General features: G+C 38.4%; 1 protein-coding gene and 1 non-coding gene across 2 annotated transcripts in view; one reads left to right on the top strand and one right to left on the bottom strand.

Annotated features, from left to right (window-relative positions):
- Positions 1 to 24,473, bottom strand: part of sim (bHLH transcription factor single-minded) — a 169,946-nt gene that overhangs the window by 68,384 nt on the left and 77,089 nt on the right. The window lies entirely within an intron of this gene.
- Positions 20,466 to 20,549, top strand: TRNAL-CAG (transfer RNA leucine (anticodon CAG)). The gene has a single exon. It is a non-coding gene; the product is annotated as a tRNA-Leu (tRNA).

Genomic DNA, 24,473 nt, shown 5'->3' on the forward strand with positions numbered 1-24,473 from the left:
TTAAGTGGCTCGCGACACGTTCCCAAACCAATGAAGTGGCCCGCACTGTCTTAAATGTTGAGCACCCTTGGGTTAGGCCGGTATTACACTATAAAAGTTTGATAAAATCCCTTTTATAAGAGTTGAAAAATCTAACCAATAAGGTTATTGGTTACATTCTAGAAAATGCAACCGTTGACCTTATTGGCTGCATTTTTCAAGTTTTATAATAGGACTTTTATCAAACTTTTATAGTGTAATACCGGCCTTAGAGCAGTGGTTCTCAAACTTTTGTCACAGCAAGCGGCTCCCTTGCCCATATCATGGTTCATCTGCGTCTCCTCAGAATAGTTTGGTAATATTTTCCCACATATAGAAGAACCATTCAAAGCACGAATACACACACAAATCCATATCTCCAATTCGCCGTGACGCACACTTTGAGAAACACTAGGTTAGAGTATACCCATGACGACCAGATTATTAGCACTGCAGTAGAACCTCTCGATAACGGACACCCATGGGACCAAAAATTCTGTCCGCTAACGGGGAGTGTACGCTAATGGGGAGGCACAATATACAGTGGATCCTCGTTTGAAAAACTTTCACATTTATACGATGTTTGGCTTCTGTCGCAATTTGGTTCGTATACATTCTGACGTTAAAATGCACATGTTACTGTGTAAAAGTGATCCACCGGTGATTATGTATAATCACCAATCGTCTCGATAAGGGAAGTTTGATTAAATTTCACTGCACATTTTGCCGACGACTTATTATTATGCATAATTCCCAGATAAAGTTGGAAAGTCTTATAAATATGGAAAAATGTATAGCTTTCTGTTCATTAGACCAATTAGATATTTTTGCCCACTCATGGTACGTACACTACCCGTATTTTGGGATAAAAATTAAATTAAATTTAAATAAGTGTGAAGAAGATAAATACATTCACAACAGCAGTCTTGTAATGTTGGCTTTCTTCAAGATGCCAACGTTTCCAAACTAATGAGGTAGCAGGCACTCTCTAAAACAGGCATCTTCAACCGTTCTCGAGCACTGACTATACCCACCATCAAACGAAGAGCACCCTTACACTACTTTGGCATACGTATGCCTGAAATCTGCATTAATTGTAGTCCTTGAATGCAATTTTTACAGTGTGTTTAATTGAAGCGTTGATCAAGTGCTCGCGAGCACACATGAAATCGGACATGAGCATCGAGCACTCTGGGGGCTTCCGGGAGCACTGTGCTGCTCACGAGTAACGGGTTGAGGATGCCTGCTCTAAAAGGTTGGATTGGAGCAGTGGTTCTCAAAATTTCGTCGCCCGTATCAACAAGCAAAGCCAACATTAACATTCGAATTCAACATCCTGGACCATGATTATGTCAAGTTAATTAAGTAATTAATTGGTGATTTTATCGTATATACCAACACGACCTTGGGATTTAAACATGATCTTAGTTGAATGTGTTGAATTCTTGATTTGGACTAAAAATATCGAGACGTTTCGTGATAATTGCGGAAGCTATCGCATCCTTTGATTAGTATGCGCTACATTCTTTGATTAGTATGCGCTACATTCTTTGATTAGTATGCGCTACATTCTTTGATTAGTATGCGCTACATTCTTTGATTAGTATGCGCTACATTCTTTGATTAGTATGCGCTACATTCTTTGATTAGTATGCGCTACATTCTTTGATTAGTATGCGCTACATTCTTTGATTAGTATGCGCTACATTCTTTGATTAGTATGCGCTACATTCTTTGATTAGTATTCCGCATCCTTTGATTACTATGCGCCACATCCTTTGATTACTATGCGCCACATCCTTTGATTACTATGCGCCACATCCTTTGATTACTATGCGCCACATCCTTTGATTACTATGCGCCACATCCTTTGATTACTATGCGCCACATCCTTTGATTACTATGCGCCACATCCTTTGATTACTATGCGCCACATCCTTTGATTACTATGCGCCACATCCTTTGATTACTATGCGCCACATCCTTTGATTAGTATGCGCCACATTCTTTGATTAGTATGCGCTACATTCTTTGATTAGTATTCCGCATCCTTTGATTACTATGCGCCACATCCTTTGATTACTATGCGCCACATCCTTTGATTACTATGCGCCACATCCTTTGATTAGTATGCGCCACATCCTTTGATTACTATGCGCCACATCCTTTGATTAGTACGCACCACATCCTTTCATTAGTATGCGCCGCATCCTTTGATTAGTATGCGCGCTATCGTTCTTACTGTTGGTCACAGCTGTTGAATGCCACGGGCAGACAAATTTATCTTACGAATAGTTAGCACGTAACTTATCTCCGATTAATATCAGTAAATGAAACTTTTCAACGTCTAACAAATGAATCGGATCAGTGACGTATTTACGGGGGGGGGGGGGGACTAGTGGGCTATAGATAGCCCAGAGCTGCAAATTCAGAGGGGCGGCAAATTTGAGGGAATGTGTAGCCAAGAAAATTAGTAGAATAGGAGAAGGGCAGCAAAATTTGTATAACAATTAAATAAATCAGCCTCTGAGAGACAGTTAGGGATTAGGTGAGTCAGTGACCTAGAGAGTTTGCAAGCACGTGGGTGAGCAAAAAAAAATTACTTTGAGCGTGAGAAAACATGTGGATGACCAAAAGAGTAATCTACAGAGCGAGGGATCAGGTTAGTGAGTGACCTAGAGCGTGCGCAAGCATGTGAATGACTAAAAGAGTGACCTAGAGAGTGATGGATTAGGCCAGTGAGTAACCTAGCGAGCGTGTGCAAGCACGTGAATGACCAAAATAATGACCTAGAGCATGTGTAAACATGAAAATGATCAAAAGAGTGACCTATAAAGCAAGGAACCACGTCAGTGAGGCAACAAAAAGTGTGACCTAGAGCGTGAAATGAAAGTATGTGAATTACCAAAACATTGTGCGAGCATGTCAGTTACCGAAACAGTTTCCAAGCATGTGTGTGACCAAAGCAGTGCAAGAATATGAATGACTAAAAGAGCGATGTGATTCAGCGAGTGCGTGAGCATAAGAGTGACCAAAAGAGTGACTTAGGAACACGGATGTACTTGTAGGAGTGGGGGGGGGGGCCAAGCGGGTTATAATACAGGGTGGAGAATTCGAGGAAACACGCCATTCAAGAAAATTAGACTAGATTGGTAGAAGCGCGGCAAAATTCGTGTAGCTCACTTAGTGAGCGGATAAATCACAAATGCACCTCTGAATCGGATATAACGATTCATAACGCATGTAATCCTGTATCACACAAAACACTGTGAAACCTGTCGTAAGACGGCCCCTTGGCGTTACATGTAATACGATGACGTTAATGGCGTGACCCTGATCTTTTACTATACAACTGCACGTGCGCTGTCACTGCGTAGCACTTTTTTGAGGTCTCGAAAGATACTATGCACGCGTAGTTATATGCGTAGTAGTTCGTATTAGGTCTCGTTTACAGTTAAGAGGTGCGAGAGACATTCCCGTCTAAACTTGTGGACGTATCGAGGACATGGACTTGGATTTTCCCTCTACCCGTTTCATTTCCGACTTATGGTTATTTTGGCTGTCGCGTCACATTTGTGTTTGTATTTGTATTTAGCTGAGCTTACATTATACAGCAGGGGTTCTCCACGCATGACCCGCGGGCCATCCCTTTGGAGCTGTTTGTCGTGGCCTGTCGCGAAAATTTTTAGAAGATGGTTGAAAACACTGAAAGACGGATAATTCTAGAATTACTGAAAGAAATAATTTCGGAATCAATGAAAAAATAATTCTAGAATTAATTAAATGAAAGAAATAATTTCTAAATTAAAAAAATAATTTCGGGATTAAGGAAAGAAATAATTCTGGAATTCATGAAAGGAAAAATAATTGTAAAATTGATGAAAGGAAAAATAAGTGCAGAATTAATAGATTAAAATTCAGAATTTCAAAAAAAAAAACCCATAAATCAATAAGAAATAAATATATAAAAAATAATTTTGTAATTTGTGATAGAAATTATTTCAAAATTAATAGCACAGTTATTGAAGGAAATATTTTTTCAGAATTATATTGACCAGAATATTTTTTCAGAATTATATTGAGGAGGAAATATTTTTTCAGAATTATATTGACCGGGAAATATTTTTTCAGAATTATATTGATCAGGAAATATTTTTTCAGAATTATATTGACCAGAATATTTTTTCAGAATTATACTGACCAGGAAATATTTTTTCAGAATTATATTGACCGGGAAATATTTTTTCGGAATTATATTGACCGGGAAATATTTTTTCAGAATTATATTGACCGGGAAATATTTTTTCAGAATTATATTGACCGGGAAATATTTTTTCAGAATTATATTGACCAGGAAATATTTTTTCAGAATTATATTGACCAGAATATTTTTTCAGAATTATATTGACTAGGAAATAATTTTTCAGAATTATATTGACCAGGAAATAATTTTTCAGAATTATATTGAGGAGGAAATATTTTTTCAGAATTATACTGACCAGGAAATATTTTTTCAGAATTATATTGACCAGAATATTTTTTCAGAATTATATTGACCAGGAAATAATTTTTCAGAATTATATTGAGGAGGAAATATTTTTTCAGAATTATATTGAGGAGGAAATATTTTTTCAGAATTATACTGACCAGGAAATATTTTTTCAGAATTATATTGACCAGAATATTTTTTCAGAATTATACTGACCAGGAAATATTTTTTCAGAATTATATTGACCAGAATATTTTTTCAGAATTATATTGACCAGGAAATAATTTTTCAGAATTATATTGAGGAGGAAATATTTTTTCAGAATTATACTGACCAGGAAATATTTTTTCAGAATTATATTGACCAGAATATTTTTTCAGAATTATATTGACTAGGAAATAATTTTTCAGAATTATATTGAGGAGGAAATATTTTTTCAGAATTATACTGACCGGGAAATATTTTTTCAGAATTATATTGACCAGAATATTTTTTCAGAATTATATTGACCAGGAAATAATTTTTCAGAATTATATTGAGGAGGAAATATTTTTTCAGAATTATATTGAGGAGGAAATATTTTTTCAGAATTATACTGACCAGGAAATATTTTTTCAGAATTATATTGACCAGAATATTTTTTCAGAATTATACTGACCAGGAAATATTTTTTCAGAATTATATTGACCAGAATATTTTTTCAGAATTATATTGACCAGGAAATAATTTTTCAGAATTATATTGAGGAGGAAATATTTTTTCAGAATTATACTGACCAGGAAATATTTTTTCAGAATTATATTGACCAGAATATTTTTTCAGAATTATATTGACTAGGAAATAATTTTTCAGAATTATATTGACCAGGAAATATTTTTTCGAAATTATATTGAGGAGGAAATATTTTTTCAGTGTCCGTTACATTTTGAGTACTTAGGCCAGATATGCGATATTTCTGTCGCTCATGGGCCAGAAACTTGCGTGTATATGTAGGAGTGACCATATGACTCGTATTTTGAGGGGATATTCCCGTAATTTTGACCAACCAATCTTTTTTTTTATATAAAATTTCCCGTTTTCTCCCCTTATATTCAACAGGACTTAGTTGAATTTTTGAAATCAAGAATTAAGATGATTGTCATGTGTATAAATTATGTTATGATAATTATGAGTATCATAATTATAGTCAAATAAATGTCATAAATTTGTCAAATACATCACTTTCTGCGATTTGCGATTTTTCAGCAATCTTAGTGGTAGTTGGCAACTTGTCTTTGACACTTTAGTTTTGCTGTAACTAGCAACTTCACTTGCCTTTCATAGTGGAATTTTCGGCTGTTATTGGCAACTTCACTTGTCTTTGACAATTTTTTCGGCTGTAACTTGCAACTTCACTTGCTTTTGTTCATTTTTGGCGGTAACTGGCAACTTGCCATTGACTATTTACAATTTTTTTTGGACTGTAATTCGGTGGGTCATGTTCTGGTTACGACGACTGTAATTGGCAACTCTACTTGCCCTGACTACAATTTTTTACGATGTACCGTATTTTTATGAAATATGGTCATTTTACTAGAACAACTTTCGTGGGCTGGATGGAACCCCTTCACGAACCACATTTGGCCCGCGGGCAGATTTTGCAGCCCATCCCTTAAGTAATATTTTTTAAGTACTTAAACATTACTTAAGTAAGAATATGTTTACATTGGATGAACGCAGGTGTCGAGGAGATATGATCGAAGTGTTCAAAATTTTCAATGGGATGGATAGGATGGACCATGAACTTTTAGTACACCGCCAATCGACTGCTTTTACAAGGGGACACCAGTATCGATTGGTGAGGGACAATGCAAGGTTATGGTGTCGCAGGGAATTTTTCTCCAATAGGGTTGTTAATAAATGGAATAGCTTACCCCCGGAGGTAGTAAATTGTAACACAATTGACACGTTTAAAAAGAAATACGATAAACATGTTGGGGTAAATCGAGAAGCTATCCATTCTTAGAATAAGACAACCATAAGTAATCTTTATGGGCATCGTATAATATTTTATCATGTGTATATATTGTTTGTAATTTGTGTTAATTGCATTTTTAATTGGGTTGCTGTATTTTTGAAACATATGACAACCATATTTTTATGGGCATCTTTTTATCAGCCACCTCGTTGGGCATTTTGCCTGTTGTGGCGTTGTATTTGTATTTGTATTTGTATAATTCATACTTATTTACTGTCCGCAACCTCGCCGCTGTGGTGGTTGAGTAGTAATAATGACGGATTATCATCAAGGGGTCCCGGGATGAAAATCGGAAATGATCGAACCTCACAGTCGTCACAGTGGTGATCGGCTGCAGTTGGTTTTCTGTGTCTCCCCAACTTCAAGGTGCAAATGTGAGCCGATCTTCCGTTAAAAAGTCTCGACACAGACAGCTACAGGCCCATAACAGTACAAATATTAAATCATTGTATTTTACTATTAATAGGTGGCAGAACTAAGGATTCAAAAACACGACACTAGAACGCATCAAACTGTTAGGTACACACACACATACCTGCGGCACAACTCAATCGGTAGCAAATTGCTCATGGCGATAGACCGGAGTTGTGGCCGGTTCGAATGAATAATGCCCATAACCAACGAAGAGTAGGTGTTATGCTTTGGAAACAATGATCTATCAGCCTATTCTTTGGTTGACTAAACATTAAATAAACGTACTAAATATTTATTTAGGTATGATATCCGAATGGGGGGAAATAAGTCCATGCAATAAACCTCCTTCTATACCAATATAAATAAATCCAAAAAAAAATCAATAAAGAAAAAAGAAACCAAACGGTTTATAACGGTTATTTATTCTTCCAGTTATATTTGTAATCATAAGTTTCCGAAGAACGTGAATGTATAAAGCTCCTCTTTCCCCCCCCCCCCTCTTTTTTTTCTGTAAATAATAATTTTCTCTCAACCGAGCTTTTCCTCAGTGAAGACCAACAACAGCAGCAGGAGCAGACGATAGAAAAGAGGGACAAGAGCAGGGGGGAGGAAAATAAAAAGCAGACGATAGAAGAAGGGGGGAAAAAATGAAGTGAAATGAAGCGCAGAAAGTTCGAAAAGGCGTCATGAAACCCCGAAGCAGTTTTCCTCTTCCCTTTTTCCTACTTTTTTTTTTTTTTTAATTCAATCCTTTAAATTCTTTAGGTAGAAAGCTTTTTTTTTTTTTCAGCCTCTCTTTCTTCCGCTATTTTACTTCTTCTTTCAGTTTATAATTAAAGGAAAAACTAATGAATATTCTTCTTTTTTTTTTAATCAAGAGTAATTAGTTTGACAAGAGGGTTCGTGTGAATATGTGCATGCATTTTTATTTTATACATATATATATAAAGAAAAAAAATGAAACAATTTTTCTTTCATGAAATTATGAAAAGACTCCGAAAAACATATTTCCAATTTTAAGAAAATAACATTTTAGGAAAAAGAAAGACAAAAGCAATAAGGAATTTTTTTTCCTTCGGAATTTTTATCGATGAATAAGGAATAGAAAAAGTGAATAAATAAAATGAATTTATCTTTTTAAATTAGAAATGTTACCGAAATTGAAGCAATTAAAATCGGTGATGTTTTAAGGCTGTTAATTAACTTATTTTAAAAGTCAATGAATGTCATTTAAAGAAATATTTTTTCCCGAAGGAAATTGATATTATTAATTAATAATTTTGTTATATCCTCTTAAAAAGAAAAGATAAACATATTCAAAATGTTTAAAATCAAATTAGAATTTTTATTTTAAGTATTTCGATAAGCAGATATTGCTGTCGATATGAAATAAGGTTTCTTTAAAAGAATTTCTTTGGAATCTTGGTTTTTTTTTTTTTTAATCGCCATGAAAGCTCGGACAATGTTCAAAGAATTTAATTTTGATTTATGGATTGAAAACAACCCGTGGAGATTGTTGAATGATCCTATAGATAGAGAGATAGAGAGAGAGTTTATAAGTTTATAAGATAACTGTAGTTTTCTTAATACAATATTTTTGGGAGTTGGATTGTTAGTCATCTGTTGTCCGGATGGAAGAAAAACAATCATAAACATGAAAATGCATAATTATTACGTAGTGGGAAAATCCTTGGTAGCCTAATTGGTGATTTTTTTTTTTTTGAAAATGGTTTCCATGGCAAAAAAAGCATTGATAAATAATTGGAAAATTGTTGAAAATTTTTGTATTTTCAGAGCATTGTTAAACAAGTCTCGAGTTGTTGTTACTTCAAGCATTTTTATAAATGTCTCAGGTTTCTGGGGAAATATTTAAATCTCAGGGTATCTTAAGAAAAGTCTCTAGTTTATGGAGAAGTTGTTGATACTCGGAATGTTGTTAGAATTGTTGATATTCCAAACGCCGTTAGAGAAGTTTTGATAGATACTCGGAATGCTGCTGCTCATGGCCGGTTTTGGACATTTTTCAAGTGTAACTTAATAATATGTTGGTGATAAAAAATCGCTCCCTTCTGTTGGCGCCCTAAAAGTCAGCCCTCTTCAGTTGGCGCCTTCTGTGGCTGTGTACTTTGCGGGATTCAAGGTCCGGCCCTGACACTGCTGGAAAAGTTGTTGATACTCGGAACGCTGTTATAATTGTTGATACTCGGAACGCGGTTATAATTGTTGATACTCGGAACGCTGTTATAATTGTTGATATTCAGAACAATGTCAGAATTCTTGATATTGAGAACAATGTCAGAATTCTTGATATTGAGAACAATGTCAGAATTGTTGATATTCAGAACAATATCAGAATTCTTGGTATTCAGAACAATGTCAGAATTCTTGGTATTCAGAACAATGTCAGAATTCTTGATATTCAGAACAATGTCAGAATTCCTGATATTCAGAACAATGTCAGAATTCTTGATATTCGGAATGCTGCTACAAAAAGTTTTTGATATTCGGAACGCTGTTGGAATTGTTGATATTGAGAACGCTATTGGAATTATTGATGTTGAGAACGCTATTAGAATTGTTGATACTTGGAATGTGCTGTTAGAAAAGTTGTTCATACTCTGAATGCGGTTAGAAAAGGTTATTGATACTCGAAACGCTGCTAGAAAAGTTGGTGATACTCAGAACGACATTAGAAAAGCTACTGATTCTAGAATTGCAGCAGCGTTGCAGAAACGTTAGTACTGTTACTCGGAAAGCTGTTAAAAATGTTGTTGATATTTGAAACGCTGCTGGAAAAGTCGGTGATACTCGGAACGCTGTAAGAAAAGTTGTTGATACTCGGAACATTTTCAAAAAAGTTGTTGATACTCGTAGCGTTATTGAAAGGGAAATCTAGAGTTCCCTAAAAAGTTATCCAGATCTGAAGAGATGCAAGAGAAATCTCAAGTTTCTTAGATTATTTTGAGTGAGGATTCGAGCTTGAGAAAAATTTCATTGAAACTCAAATTTCTATAAAGTTGATGAAACTCAAAAGCATCGTAAAACAGTCTGAAGTTTCAAAGAAAGTTCAATATTCCTTCCACCTGTCAAATGTTTTCGAGTTCCTGGAAAAATTATTGAAAGAGAGCCGAAAGGGAAATTGTAAGAAATGTCTAGATTTAAGTGAGAAAGTTAAAAACATACTTCTAAACCCCGAGGATATTGAAACTCATAATTTTATAAGAAAAATTCATTCTCGAGTCTCTGTAAATTTCTTAAACTAGAAACGCGCGCGGACGTTGCAAGAAAAATCTAGTGTGTTGGAAAGTTATTGAAACTTGAAATGATGTCACGAAAGCCTGAAATTTCGGAGAAAGTGGTTGATATTTCAATTGGAACATTATGTTACAAATACTAGTTTGGAATTGTAAGAACTTTAGTGAAAAATTTCGAGTTTCTGGAGAATCGACGAAATCAGGACGCAAAAAAAAGTCTGGAGTTTCGGACTGATTTCACGGTACACGACTCGGAGAATTTTGAAAATATTTTGGTGTTTCTGGAATACTTGTTAAAATTAGAAACTTTGTGAGAAAAGCACTCGAGCGATACAAGAAATGCCTCGAGTTGCTGGGAAAGGTTTCGAAACTCGGTGTAGTTTCAGAAAAGGCTTGAGTTTAAAAGCAAAATTGTTGATTCTCGGAACAATTTAAGAAAAATATCGAATTTCCGGAAAAATTTCTGAGTTTCAGGAAGTGAGAAAAGTACATATATTCTTGAAAAGTTGCTGATTTTCAGAGCAATGTCAGGAAAGTCTCAAAATGTTGAGAAAGTTCTTTTATGCATTTTGGGAAAAGTCTCGAGTTTCTGGAAGAGTCATGAGCGGAGTTACAAGGGGGGGAGGCATGGGGGAGCATTGTATCCCCCCCCCCAGCGTCAAAGGTGGAGTCGTCTGATCTAATGTATATGTGTATATATGAACTGACATCATCATGATCCCCCCCCCCCCAAATGTTCAAGTCTCCACCTATGAGAAGAGTTGCTAATATTCATAAGTTATTTTTAGAAAAAATTTTGACATTCAGAACACATTCTTAGAAAATTTATTGATTCTCGAAACATTTTTAGAGGAGTTTTTAGAAAAGCTGTTGATACTTCGAATATTGTTGGAATGGCTGTTAATACTCACAACATTGTCGGAAAAGTTGTTTATTTATTTATTTATTTGTATGCAATATTGTTGGCCTCAAAGGCCTATACAAGAGAACGCGGTAGATTGTTCATACTTGAAACATTGTCGGAAAAGCTTTTGATATTCCGAACGCTATTAGAAAAGTTGTTGATACATGAAACATTTTAGATAAGTTTTTAGAAAAGCTGTTTTTCCTCGGAACATTGTTGAAATATATGTTGATGCTCGAAACAAAAATTGTCGGTAAAACTTTTGATACTCGAAACATTGTCGGTAAAGATTTCGATACTCGAAACACATTGTCGGTAAAGCTTTTAATACTCGAAACACATTGTCGGTAAAGCTTTTGATACTCGAAGCATTGTCGGTAAAGACTTTGATACTTGAAAAGCTGTTGATACTTCGAATATTCGTCGATAATATCGATACATCGTCGGTAAAGCTTTTGATACTCGAAACATTGTCGGTAAAGTTGCTAATAACCAGAACGTTGTTAGAGAGTTTTTATTTTCGGCAAATTGTGAGAAAAGTGGTTTATCTTCGGGAAATTGTAAGAACAGTTTTTGATATTCGGAAAATTGTAAGAAAAGTTTCCAATACTCGGTGCAAAAAAGAGCCACTAGAACAATAGCGGGTATGCAAGGCTTGAGGCACAAAGAAAGGGTTGATTCATTGAATATTTATTTATTTATTTATTTATACAATAATGTTGGCCGAGGCCTAAACATGAGAATTCGGTTGATGGTGACAGAGAAAAAGTTTTATATTTTTTGAAAATATAAATGGCATGGGTGAATCAACGACAGTGGAGGGGAGAGAGTTCCAGTTAGAAATGGTATGTGGAAAAAAGCTAAATTTAAAGCAGTCGATGGAAGCGGAGATAGAGTAAATCTTAAGTGGATGATCAAGTCTGCCGGAGAGATATGTTGGCTTGGAAATAATACCGGTGGTATCAAAATTAAAAAGGCCATGGAGAATTTTAAACAGCATGGTTAATCGAGAAAGAAGGCGGTGAGTATTTAGAGGGAGAAGATTAAGTTCGCGTTTAAGTTCAGAGACAGACACATAGGAGTACCAATTGTCATAGATAAAACGGGCGGATTTATTTTGAATTGATTCCAGCTTCTCGATATTGCTAGCAGTGTAGGGGTCCCAAATTTCGGAGGCATAGGAGAGAACTGGAAAAATATAGGTTTGATGACAGAGAAGTCTAACGTCACGAATAGAGCGTTTCAGATTGCGACGAAGGAAAAGGAGTTTATTGAGGCATTTTTGATAGATATAATCGATGTGTTTATTACAGCGCAGGTATGCTGAAATGATAATACCGAGGTATTTGTAATAAGAAATCTGGGATATGGACGAGTTATTGAAGTAGTATGAAAATTCGAAAGGTGAGGTCTTACGTGAAATCCTCATGAGAACCGTTTTAGAGATGTTAAGAGGCATTTGCCATGTGGAGCACCATTAAGAGATGGAATTGAGATTGTGTTGGAGAAGTTCTTGATCTGACTCGTGAGTTATGGCGCGGTAGATTACGCAATCATCAGCAAAAAGTCTCGCGGTACAGTTGAGGGTTTCAGGGAGGTTGTGTTAAGAATATGTTTTCTTTAGAACGATATATGCAGCGTGGACACATATGATCGTATTTTTCAAGATTTTCAATGATGTAGCATGAAAAATAATTATGTATCATAATTATGATGGATCATGAAACATTGTTGAGCCATCAGTGAAATACTTCTATTCGGGGACACCAGTTTCGGTTAATTAGAGGCAATTCTCTGTTGTTTTGTCGCAAGGAGTTCTTTTCCTAATAGGGTTGTGAAATACATGGATACTTTACCTTCTGTTGTCGTGATTTTGCCCACGATGTACACCTTCGAGAGGAAATATGATAAGCTGGATGGGAGTAATCGAGAAAGTATCCATATTTAAATGAATGACCACTATATATATTTTTTTCTGTTTTATTGTTATTAGGTTGCTGTCTTTTGGCTATGATATTTTAATGGGCATCATTTTCAATATTATTTCTATTTTATATTGATTTTTTTTTTTTTAATTATTATTATTTTTTGTTTTTTACCTGTTTGCTCTATTATTTTTCCACCCACCTTATTGTGGCCTCTGATTCCAAAGCTGCAATCAACTGTGACAATAAACTTGATAACCCTTTCCCACTAACGCTCCTGAAGCGACAACTTAAACAAGCAACCCTCCAGAAATGGCAGCAACTTTGGGACCAAGGAACAACAGCTAGGAAAGTGCACGAAATTGTCCCTCGAGTCACATACAACACACTAAACTGGAATAGGGAGGTGACTATCTTCATAACAGGACACGGCCCATTCCCTATATATCTACACGAACGGAAACGCCGCCGAACAGACAAATGTGCCTGCGGTATGGTGGGTACTTCTGTTCACTATGCAACGTGAGTGCAAATTTACAAAACATCTACACATGTACAAATATTCCGAAAACAATGGTTCACTCAAATAATCAAAAACAAAAACACAGCAGCAAGGATTACAAGCCTTGTCAGATATATACACGCCAACGAAAAACAAGAAATCTGCCCACCAGATTTATAAAATAATGTTTTAAATATTACAAAAATAAGTGGGAGAAAAAACAGAAATGGATAAAAACAACAACAAAAATCATATCCACATGACTGCCACTATTAATACATGATATAGCATGTACTAACAGGACCCGAACAAGAATTTTTATGACATTCCCGTTACATTGATGTAAATGTGATAACCACAAAATCCTTCATGCGGCTATTCTAGCTAGGGTGCTAGGCGGGACGACACGAATGGTTTCATAATAACCATTACACATGTAGTTTATATTATATATATATATATATATATATATTTTTTTTTTTTTTTTTTTTTAAATATAAATATAACCAGCCAGAGAGCGAGTCAACCAAAACACCAAGACCGAAGCTGATCCTTAGCTAAGGCTCTCTCCAGACAATCCCCCATTTAAATCAAGCCCACATTGCTCACCAAAATAGGTTTAGGACGAGACGACTCGACCTGGCAGTTATATATATGTATATAAAAGTATGTGTATGCGTATTTCTCTCTTCTTCATGCATTTCATGTCCACAACACGCGTGCGTACTTATATTGTCGTATTCATGTTGCTCACAATATTATATATATATATTTCACAATAAGATTCTCATTTCTCTTTCTTTTTGTATCCTGTGTATATAATATGGCAAGTGTAAGATAACAGATGAGATGGCATGGGGGGAGGGCGCTCAATTGCTTTTAAAACATACCTCCATCCTAATATGTGTGCACATTCATCTTAACTAAACCCCGAAACTTCTCCAACTCCCAATCCCATCTCGTCTGTAATCACCACAAAATTTGTTAATCGCGACAGTACCCAATTGTCCGGGGAAAATATGTTATAAAAAAGTTTGTATGTTTTTTTTTTTTTTTTTGACACTAAATAAAGTGTTCCAGACTCTGCCACGAAGCTGGGCTGGAAGAGATCTCGGCAACGGGATAAGTCCAGTGGCAAAGTTCTGGCGTTCATTCATTCATGTGGCCTCTGATTTTATATTTGTATTTGCATGGTACTTCGAACGTGGTTAATAGTTCGGTCCTATGTAAAAAGTATTTGAAAAAAAATTTTTTTTTGCAAAAACGGATGTAAATTAGTGGTGTCAGCATATTTTAATTGAAACAATACATCAGCACAGCAATTTAATTAATTGTAATGGATTTTTTAATTAGCTGATATAGTTAATTAACAGTAAAATAAACAGTTTGCCTTGATTTTAATGTAATAAACAGATAAAATCTTCCTTAGCAAAGTTGAATAGTTGTGTCCTTCGAATTTTATTTCCGATTCCTTCAATTCGGTGCGATTTTATAAAACTCTGAACTCGTAAAATTTTAGCAGCGCTCAAAAAATGGCGCCAACAAGAAACCAACTCTTTCTAGATTTAAAACAAAAGTATTGTATTTATAAAGCCGTATTTTGTGCTAAAATAACACTGAAAGGTGCACTTTCTAAAATACCGAAAAAATTGAGAAAAGAAATCAGGATACTGTTTTTTTTTACCATGTATTTACCATGTATATTCAAATATACGGGGCATAGAGTATTAAAAAAGTAAAAGAATTGGTGCTACGGAACGTTGTTTTAAAATTCGTTGATACTCAGAACATCGTTTGAAAAGTTGTTGATACTCAGAACATTGTTCAAAAGGTTGTTAATACTCGGAACATTGTTAGCATAGTTGTCGATAGTCGGAACAATGAAAAAAAAGTCCTTGATACCCGAAACATTATCGGAAAAGCTGCTGATACTCGAAACATTACAGAAGAGCCGTTGATACTCGAAACATGATTGGAAAAGCTGTTGATACTCGAAACATGATTGGAAAAGCTGTTGATACTCGAAACATTTCAGAAAAGCTGTTGATACTCGAAACATTTCAGAAAAGCTGTTGATACTCGAAACATTTCAGAAAAGCTGTTGATACTCGAAACATTTCAGAAAAGCTGTTGATAGTCAGAACATTGTCAAATAGGTTGTAACAGTTTCAAAAGGTTCTTAATTCCCGAAACAATATTAGAAAAATTTCCGATATTCAAATTTTTTTAGAAAAGTTGTTGATACTCGGAACGTTGTTGGAGAAGCTGTTGATATTCTCGGAATAATGTAAAAAAAAAAATATTGTTCATTGTCTTTACATTGTTGTATATTGAATAGTATTTTGTGAAGGGGTTCGTGGCATCATTTCATTGCCACACGGGGGTTCAGGGATTCCATCTTATTGGCACGAAGGATCCGTGCAGGGCCGGAACTAGGCTGGGGTAAACGGGACACTCCCCAGGGCTCTGAGCCGAATGGGGCCCCCAAAAAATTTACTCTTATTTTGCTTAATAACAACCCTTTCAAGAAGGGCTCTAAGGAAAATTCTGCCCCGGGGCCCCAAAAAGGAACACAACGGCCCTGGGTCCGTGGAGCACAAAAGGTCAAGAACCCCCTCTAGACAATGCACAATCCCAAAAATACGGTATTTACGTATTTTCCCTTTCAAAACTGAGGATCACACGGAGAAGGATATCTTTCAACCAAATATTTATAAACGTTTCGAGTTCCGTACCGATTCGCATTCCTCGCTTCTCCTCGTTCATCACTTTGTATCAAATCTAACGACGAGGGTAGAGACCTCCCACGTAAGTGACGAGACCCGTTAAATAAATAAATAAATACCAAAAACGGGGAGGGGGTGGGGGCTAAAGAGTCCCCCCCCCCCTCTCTCCTGGAAAAATTTTCACGCCCTGTTTGTCCTTCATCTTCAAGATTCCAAAACAGGAAAGGCGAGGAATATAAAATATCAAAAAAAAAAAGAAACCCGGATTTTCCACGGGGGCCATTTTCCAGCGCATCGTCTCTTCGCCTACAACCACCACCACCACCAATTCCTCCTGTCTTATCCAGGATAACATCCAGGACAGGATGAGGAGGAGGGATGAGCTCTCAGGCTTTTCGAATGGGGGGGGGGTAGGGGGTAGATAGAGAGAGAGAGAAGAGAAGGACGGTTACTTGAACGCCATCGCGATCAATAATACAACTGCTCCCGGAATCATCCCAGGAGGAGTTTCAGGAGGAAAAGCTGGCGTGGGTAAAGGTTGACATCTCTCCACCGGTGGGAGGCGGGTTCGGAACCGAGTGAGTGAGTGGAAGGGAGGTTCTGCACAACACAGGGCGAGTGGAGAAGGGGGGGGGAATGTGGGGCGCGCGTGTGGCACTTGGATCGTCGTTTGCGTCGCGAATAAACGCTTGTTAAACACGTTCTGCTGCGATTCTGTGCGGACGGGACCCGCAGCCCCGATGGGTGCCTCCTCCTCTTACCCCCCACCCTTCAGCCACCCCTTTCACAAAGCTCGTTACGTTCACTTCGGGTGGATGACGTACAGGTCCTTGGGAAATCCCCCCCCTCCCGCTCCCGTAACCCCCCCCCCCCAATCCCAATGTTCCTCGACCAACCTTCAGCTTCGTGGTGCTTTACTTACTTACTGCTGTACAAGCGAGCTTCCTCCAGCTTCCGGAAGACGTGGAGTGTACTACCATATGTGTGTGTGTGTGTGTATACGGGAAGCTTTTGTGAAGCGCTGCTTCACTTCACTTCCTATCATGGAATCGTCTATAAAACCGCGAGCTTCAAATGCTTTACTGGAATAGAATAGACATACGTAACCCCCTCCGCTTTTTTTTTTTTTTTTTAGCTCGACGTTATTTATTCGCCTTTGTGTACAATATACTTTGTGCATGTACTGTACGTACTTTTGTGATTTTATCCTTATTTTAAGGGAATGTCCCGTAGGATGGAGTTGTTGTTTTTTTTGTTTGGGAGCGAGTCAATAGAAATCCAATCCTTTCTTCTAAGAAAACGTATCTGGCTCTTCGGTTTCTTATGGGATGGTTTATGGGTTTGATGAAAAATGATTCCATGAAATTTCTGAGTTTAATGAAACGCGCGCTTTGGAGTGCGTGTGGACTGACGGAAAGTCTTATCAAATTGGTTCAGCAACGTGTTGCAAGAAATGCGTAGGATAATTAATATTGAGTAATTGAAGGGTTTCGTGAAATGCCGGAGTTAATGAAGGGTTTCATTAAATTGAGGAACTAGCAATAAATTTCTAGATGTACTGTATCTTAATGAATGAAGAGACTGAAAGAAACATTTGATGTAGGGACAAATGAACATATAGGCGGAGATAGACTTGAAAGTCTGGGGGGGGGGCATGGTCATTAGTGCTGGGGGGCACAATGATGTTGATGTCACTTCATATATACACATATACATTAGATCACTGTTTCCCAAACTGGGCAATACCGCCCCCCTAGTGGGCGATGGAATAGTCCAGGGGGGGGGTGATTTAAGCTACGGTTATACCATTAGATTCTATGGCTTGTTTGAGTTGGGGGCGATGAGAGAGAAAAATTTCTGAAGAAGGGGGCGAGATGGAACAAAAAAGTTTGTAAAACTATGTATTAGATCAATCGACTCCACCTTTGAAGAAGGAAGGGGGCAATGCCCCCCATGCCCCCCGTATCTCCGTCCATGAAGCTTTTCAATAAATTTATAAACTAACAAAAAGTTTCATCAAATGGCCTGAATTAATGAAGGTTTCGTGAAATTAGGCAAATTGCGTTATGAGTATTTCAAGAAATAATAATAATAACGTGATCCTCACGTATTCCCAAGGGATCAGCATGATCCGTCCAGGGAATCTGTTAGTGTTAGGTTAGTAGACATCCATGCCCGAACCGGGATTCGAACCCAGACCTGCACAGTGAGAAGCTAGTTCCCTAACCACTCGACTGCCAGGCGGCAGTGAAACTTCGTTACAGTGAAAGTGAGTTATAGTGAAACTTCTCGGGTAATTTCCGAGTAGGTTGCCCTAATACATAGTTTCCCATCCTTTTTTGCCCCATCGCCCCTTCTTCAGAAATGTTTTTCTCCCATCGCCCTAAAAAACGCAATCTAACCCATATAATCCTACGTTATACTCGTAGCTTGTACCCTGGAATATTCCACTGGGGCATTGACGCCCACGTTGGGAATCACTGCCCTAAGAGGTTAATGAAATATTTTGTGAAATTTCTGAGGTAGAGAGACAGTCTTCTTTCTCACAGTCCGGGCGATTCCTGTGAGGGAATGGTGGTTTGATCGCCCCCCCCCCATGGCCCCCCACATCCTGGAGCAGGGCCCCCAGGCTGCGGGTTTCAGGATTTTCATGACGACTTTTCGGACTTTCTTCACTTCAGAGAGAGAAATGATGTCTCCCTCCGTCAATTATAGGGAAAACGAATGTCTACTTTACCGCACACCAACTCCGGTCACATATCGCCATACGGCAATTTCCAACCAGTGAAGTTGGGTGCGGAAATGAAGGCGCCATCTATTGGCGAGTTTAAGATCGAGGAGTGAATACGATTTGATGCCCCAGTTGGAAAGACTTGCAAACAGATACAACATGATAAAAATATCCAATCATTATTCTTCACTTTAAATTCCAAATGTAGATGGCAGCACCAAAATAATCACACTATATGGCTGTATGTAGTAGATACGCATCCATAGTCTGAGTGCCGTCTTAACGCATGGGCCCAACCAGGCACTTCCCGGCGCAAAAATTCTTAAAAAAAAAGGGGGCGGGGACACAAAAATGAGATCTGGTTGAAATTTTCTAGAATTTCACTGGCAGGGCCTCAGAAAAACTCACGTGGTCCTGACTCAGACTGTTGGGTACACACACCTCGATAGAGCCTGGGCCGTGCGCGGTATGAAATGAAAATGAAATGGGTACACACGCCCTTTTCCGGCACAACACACTCGGTAGTAAATTACCCATGGAAGTAGACTGGAGTTGTGCCAGCACCTCCTAGAAATAGAAGGCCTTGCGTGACGTCACGCAAGTAGTCCATCCTCACTCAGAATATAATCAGAGAAAAAAATTCCACTGCACGTGGTAGTATCATCGTTGTGAGGAAAACAAACGATCGGGCACCGAGTTGGCGATTTCTTTGGAGAGATTTCTTCTTCGAGTTGGCGAAGAAGAAACGAAATAGGATGCTGTGGTTCAAAATGTAGCAAACATGCTAGGTCGTCATATCGGACTACTTTCATGACGTCACAGATGAACTTGGCAATCCATACGGACAGGGACGTAGCCAGAAATTTCGTTCGCGAGGGGGGGGGGGGGCGAACCAAAGTGATAGAACAATATATTTGGCATCTTTTTCCCTTTTTTCGGTCGTTTTTTCACATTTCGGGGGCAATGCCGTCTTAACGCATGGGCCCACCCCATGGGGCCTCAAGCGAAAAGGGGCCTCACAAAAATGGGATCTGGTAAAACTTTTCTAGAATTTACCAGGTAGGGCCTCAGAAAACCCACTTGGCCCGAGGGCCCCATGATACTCTTAAGACGGCCGTGTTCGGGGGGGGGGGGACCAGACCCCCAAGTTCCCCCCCTCGCTACGCCAAAGCATGCGGAGGCCTCCTATCTCTAGGTTGTGCTCGGTTAGAAGGAAGGAAAGGCGCCATCTCCATTCTAAAGTTTAATTTAATTTCTTTCATCAATTCTGGGATTTTTTCTGAATTTCTATAGATTCTGAAGCTGTTTTTCAACTAGACTTCTTTGCGCTACAAAATCTGCAATAATTATACTTCACTCACAGTTCAAAAATAGGTGGCAGATGGCAGCACTATAACAAGCATTGTACAGAAACAAACTTCGTTAGGTTCAATCAAGAGTAAAATAATTTCTTTTTCTTACAAAGAGCTCACGTTTTGCGAACGAGTCAGGATGGCCGAGCGGTCTAAGGCGCTGCGTTCAGGTCGCAGTCCGGTTCTCCGGGCGTGGGTTCGAATCCCACTTCTGACATCTAATAAACTTTTTTTTTTTTTTCCTCTACGTCGAGGCACATGTGAGCTAGACCCCCGTTAACCTTCTGCGGTCCCATGTCGAAATGGAACCGCATCGGGAAACTAAGGTACTTGATTGTTACAACGGCCCATTACGATAATAGGAAGGCCACTGTGAAATTGGCTTCTAAGCAGACCTCATATGCTATACAGAAACTGCAAAGGAACAAACATCCAGGGGCCTATTTCATTGAGGGAAAACCTCTGGACCCTCGTTAACCTTTTGCGGTCTTATAACGAATGCGAGCCGATCTCCCCGTTAAAAAGTCTCGCCACAGAGAGCAACAGGCCTCTTTTCAACGGCACAATTCTATTACACGTCACTCGTAGTTCGAAAGTTCTTGGCAGATGGCAGCACCACACATAACAAGCATTGCACAGGAACAAACTTCACGTTATGTTCACAACACGAACGCGCACGTCCCCCCAACATTACCAATTCATTAGAGTTTCCATAGGGCAGTGTTTCTCAACATTCCTGAAAACACCGACGACCAGTAAAACGTCTTGTTGACCCGTATTACGGGACATACCAGTAATTTTCGTTGTTCCTATTTTTTTTATACATTTATACAAATACAAATACAAATACGACGCCACAACAGGCAAATTGCCCAACGAGGCGGCTGACTTAAGAACATCATGGATCCCCGAGCCATTTTTTGGAGGCCCTACCTACTACTACTACACCACACATGCACCCCCCCACACCCCCCCCCCCCAACGAATCGGTACATGCGGGAATGTGCGTGTGCGTGTAGTGAAACCTGACGTGGAGTTTTTGTTGCTTCTCTGTAATGCTTGTCATGTGTAGTGCTGCCATCTGCCACTACTTTTTCTAACTATGAGTGAAGTGTTATGATTGAATGATTTATCGTTGTAGGACTGTTGCTCTCTGTGGCGAGACTTTTTAACGGGGAGATCGGCTCGAATTTGCGCCTTGAAGTTGGGAACCACAGAAAACCAACTTCAGCCGACCCCGTTTGTCCCGTTTTGTCAACGATACTTATTTGAATTGTAATAATCACTAAATACAAATACAAATACAACGCCACAACAGGCAAAATGCCCAACGAGGTGGCTGATAAAAAGATGCCCATAAAAATATGGATGTCATGTTTCAAAAATACAGCAACCCCATTAAAAATGCAATTAACACAAATTATAAACAATATATACACGTGATAAATATCATACAATGCCCATAAAGAATACTTATGGCTGTCTTATTCTAAGTATGGAAAGAGCTTCTCGATTTACCCCAACATGTTTATCGTATTTCTTTTTAAACGTGTCAATTGTGTTACAATTTACTACCTCCGGGGGTAAGCTATTCCATTTATTAACAACCCTATTGGAGAAAAATTCCCTGCGACACCATAACCTTGCATTGTCCCTCACCAATCGATACTGGTGTCCCCTTGTAAAAGCAGTCGATTGGCGGTGTACTAAAAGTTCATGGTCCATCCTATCCATCCCATTGAAAATTTTGAACACTTCGATCATATCTCCTCGACACCTGCGTTCATCCAATGTAAACATATTCAAAAAATGAAGTCTCTCTTCATAACTCAAGCCCTGTGTGCCAATAAGGACACGCGTAGCTCTTCTCTGCACCCCTTCAATCAAGTCTATGTCCCTCTGTAGGTATGGTCTCCAAAACCTTACAGCATACTCCAGTCCAGGACGAACTAAGCCTCGAAAAAGCGGAAGAATGACTTTAGGAGAACGCGAAGAGACCTTTTTGAAAATGAGACCAAGCATTCTATTCGCTTTTTTGACAACCGCTGAACAATGTTCAGAAAACCTAAGTCGCTCGTCAATGAGAATTCCCAAATCGGTGACCCTAGTTGCATCCGGGATAGTGACACCATTCAACTCGTAAGATAACCATGGGTTGTTCGAACCAAAATGAGCGACCATGCACTTATCTACGCTAAACGTCATGCCCCATTCATTTGCCCATGCTGCAATCTTGTTTAAGTTGGTCTGGAGCAACTCCCTATCGCTTTCATTCCCGATTACCCCCATTAGCTTCACATTATCTGCGAATTCGCTAGTAATTCCATCGATACCCTGATCGAGTTTATCGGTTTATCGATAAAAAGTGAAAAAAGTATGGGGCCAAAACACTTCCTTGAGGAACTCCACTTGTGACGTCTGTCCAACCAGAGAATTCTCTGTTCACCATAACTCGTTGCGACCTATCTCTTAACCACGATTCTATCCAATTCACCAAATTGCCCCCAATTCCAATCTCGTGTAAATGCTTCATGAGTTTACCACGTTGGACCGATCGAATGCCTTCTGGAAATCAAGGTAAACAACGTCGACATTTTTGCTCTTACCCAAAGCCTTAGTCACGTAATCATAGAAGCAAAGGAGGTTAGTTACACATGACTTCCCCTTCCTGAACCCATGCTGATTATCCGACAATACATTATTCTCGTCTATCCACTTCACAAACTGCCTTTTGATGATAATTTCCAAAATTTTCGAGAGGGAGCTCGTCAAACTCACTGGACGATAATTAGACACCACTTCTCTACTACCCTTCTTAAATATCGGAACAACGTTAGCCAGTTTCCAATCTCTTGGGACGATACCCTCAGCAACACTACTCCTGAATATCTGTGCGACTGGCCCCAACAATTCATTAGCACCTTCCCTGAGAACCCTGGGATAGATATCATCTGGTCCTGGAGCTTTGCTTGCACATACATTTCTTAGAAGATTTAGGACCTCCACGTCTACTTGAATATCGTTGAGGGTTTTATTACTCCATGCAACACCCGTATATCGAATATCATTATCTCCATTAAAAACCGACGCGAAAAAGTCATTGAAAGCACTACACATGCCTACATTGCTCTCTACCTTAGAGCCTCCTATCGAGAGGGGGCCAATTGTCCCCTTACATCCATTATTGACGTATCGAAAAAATGATTTTGGGTCAGAGCCAATGTTATCTGCCAACCTAGATTCAACATCCTTTTTACTATCCCTTATCGCTTTCTTCAACAGTCTTCTTTTATCAGTAAACAATGATAGGTCACCACGTCCACTTTTATACTCTCTGAATGCTCTTTTCTTTTCAAGATAAAGGTTCCGCACGCTATCCGTGATACGCACGCGCAAACACACACACACTGTTTTCATAATATAAATAAAATTGTGATAATTATGGCAAAAAATTATAGGCCTAAATATTTATCTCACATATTTGTCGGGTTTAGCGGCTTTTTCCGCAATTTTTCAACAATTTTAATTACCATCGGTGATTGTGTCCGCTTTTGGCAATGTTTTTTGTTATGTCCTGTATTTCACTGGTGATTATTTCAAATCCGAGTTTACTGTATTTTCATCAATAAAATATGGTCATAATATCATTTGAATATTTTTTTTTTCGTGAAATACTGTACATTTTTGTTAACTGCGATTTGTGGCAGCCCTTTAGATGATATCTATCCCAGGGTCCTCAAGGAATGTACTAATGAATTATTGGGGGCCAGTCGCACAGATATACAGGAGCAGTGCAGCCGTTAATCAACTGCCTTTACAAGGGGACAGAATTGACACGTTTAAAAATAAATCATGTTGGGGTAAGTCGAGAAGCTATCCATAATTAGAATAAGACAACCATAAGTATTCTTTATGGGAATTGCATAATACAGGGTGGGCAAAAAGTCCGTAGAAACTTTAAAAATTCATAAAAACCGAAAAAATAACCGAAATTGAAAAACGGTTTGCACGGTTAGCATCGCTAGGTCACGGAAATTTTTTTAAGAAAGGGGGAAAAAATAACTCAAAAACAACCGATAGGTGGCGCGGACGTACACAAGTCGCCTCTCCTTCAACATTATGAGGGGGTGCCAAAATGCGG

This window comes from Pholcus phalangioides, unplaced genomic scaffold, assembly GCF_987345545.1.
Source record: "Pholcus phalangioides strain wild (caught in Gottingen) unplaced genomic scaffold, Ppha-v1.0 ptg000032l_1, whole genome shotgun sequence".
NCBI lineage: Eukaryota > Metazoa > Arthropoda > Arachnida > Araneae > Pholcidae > Pholcus > Pholcus phalangioides.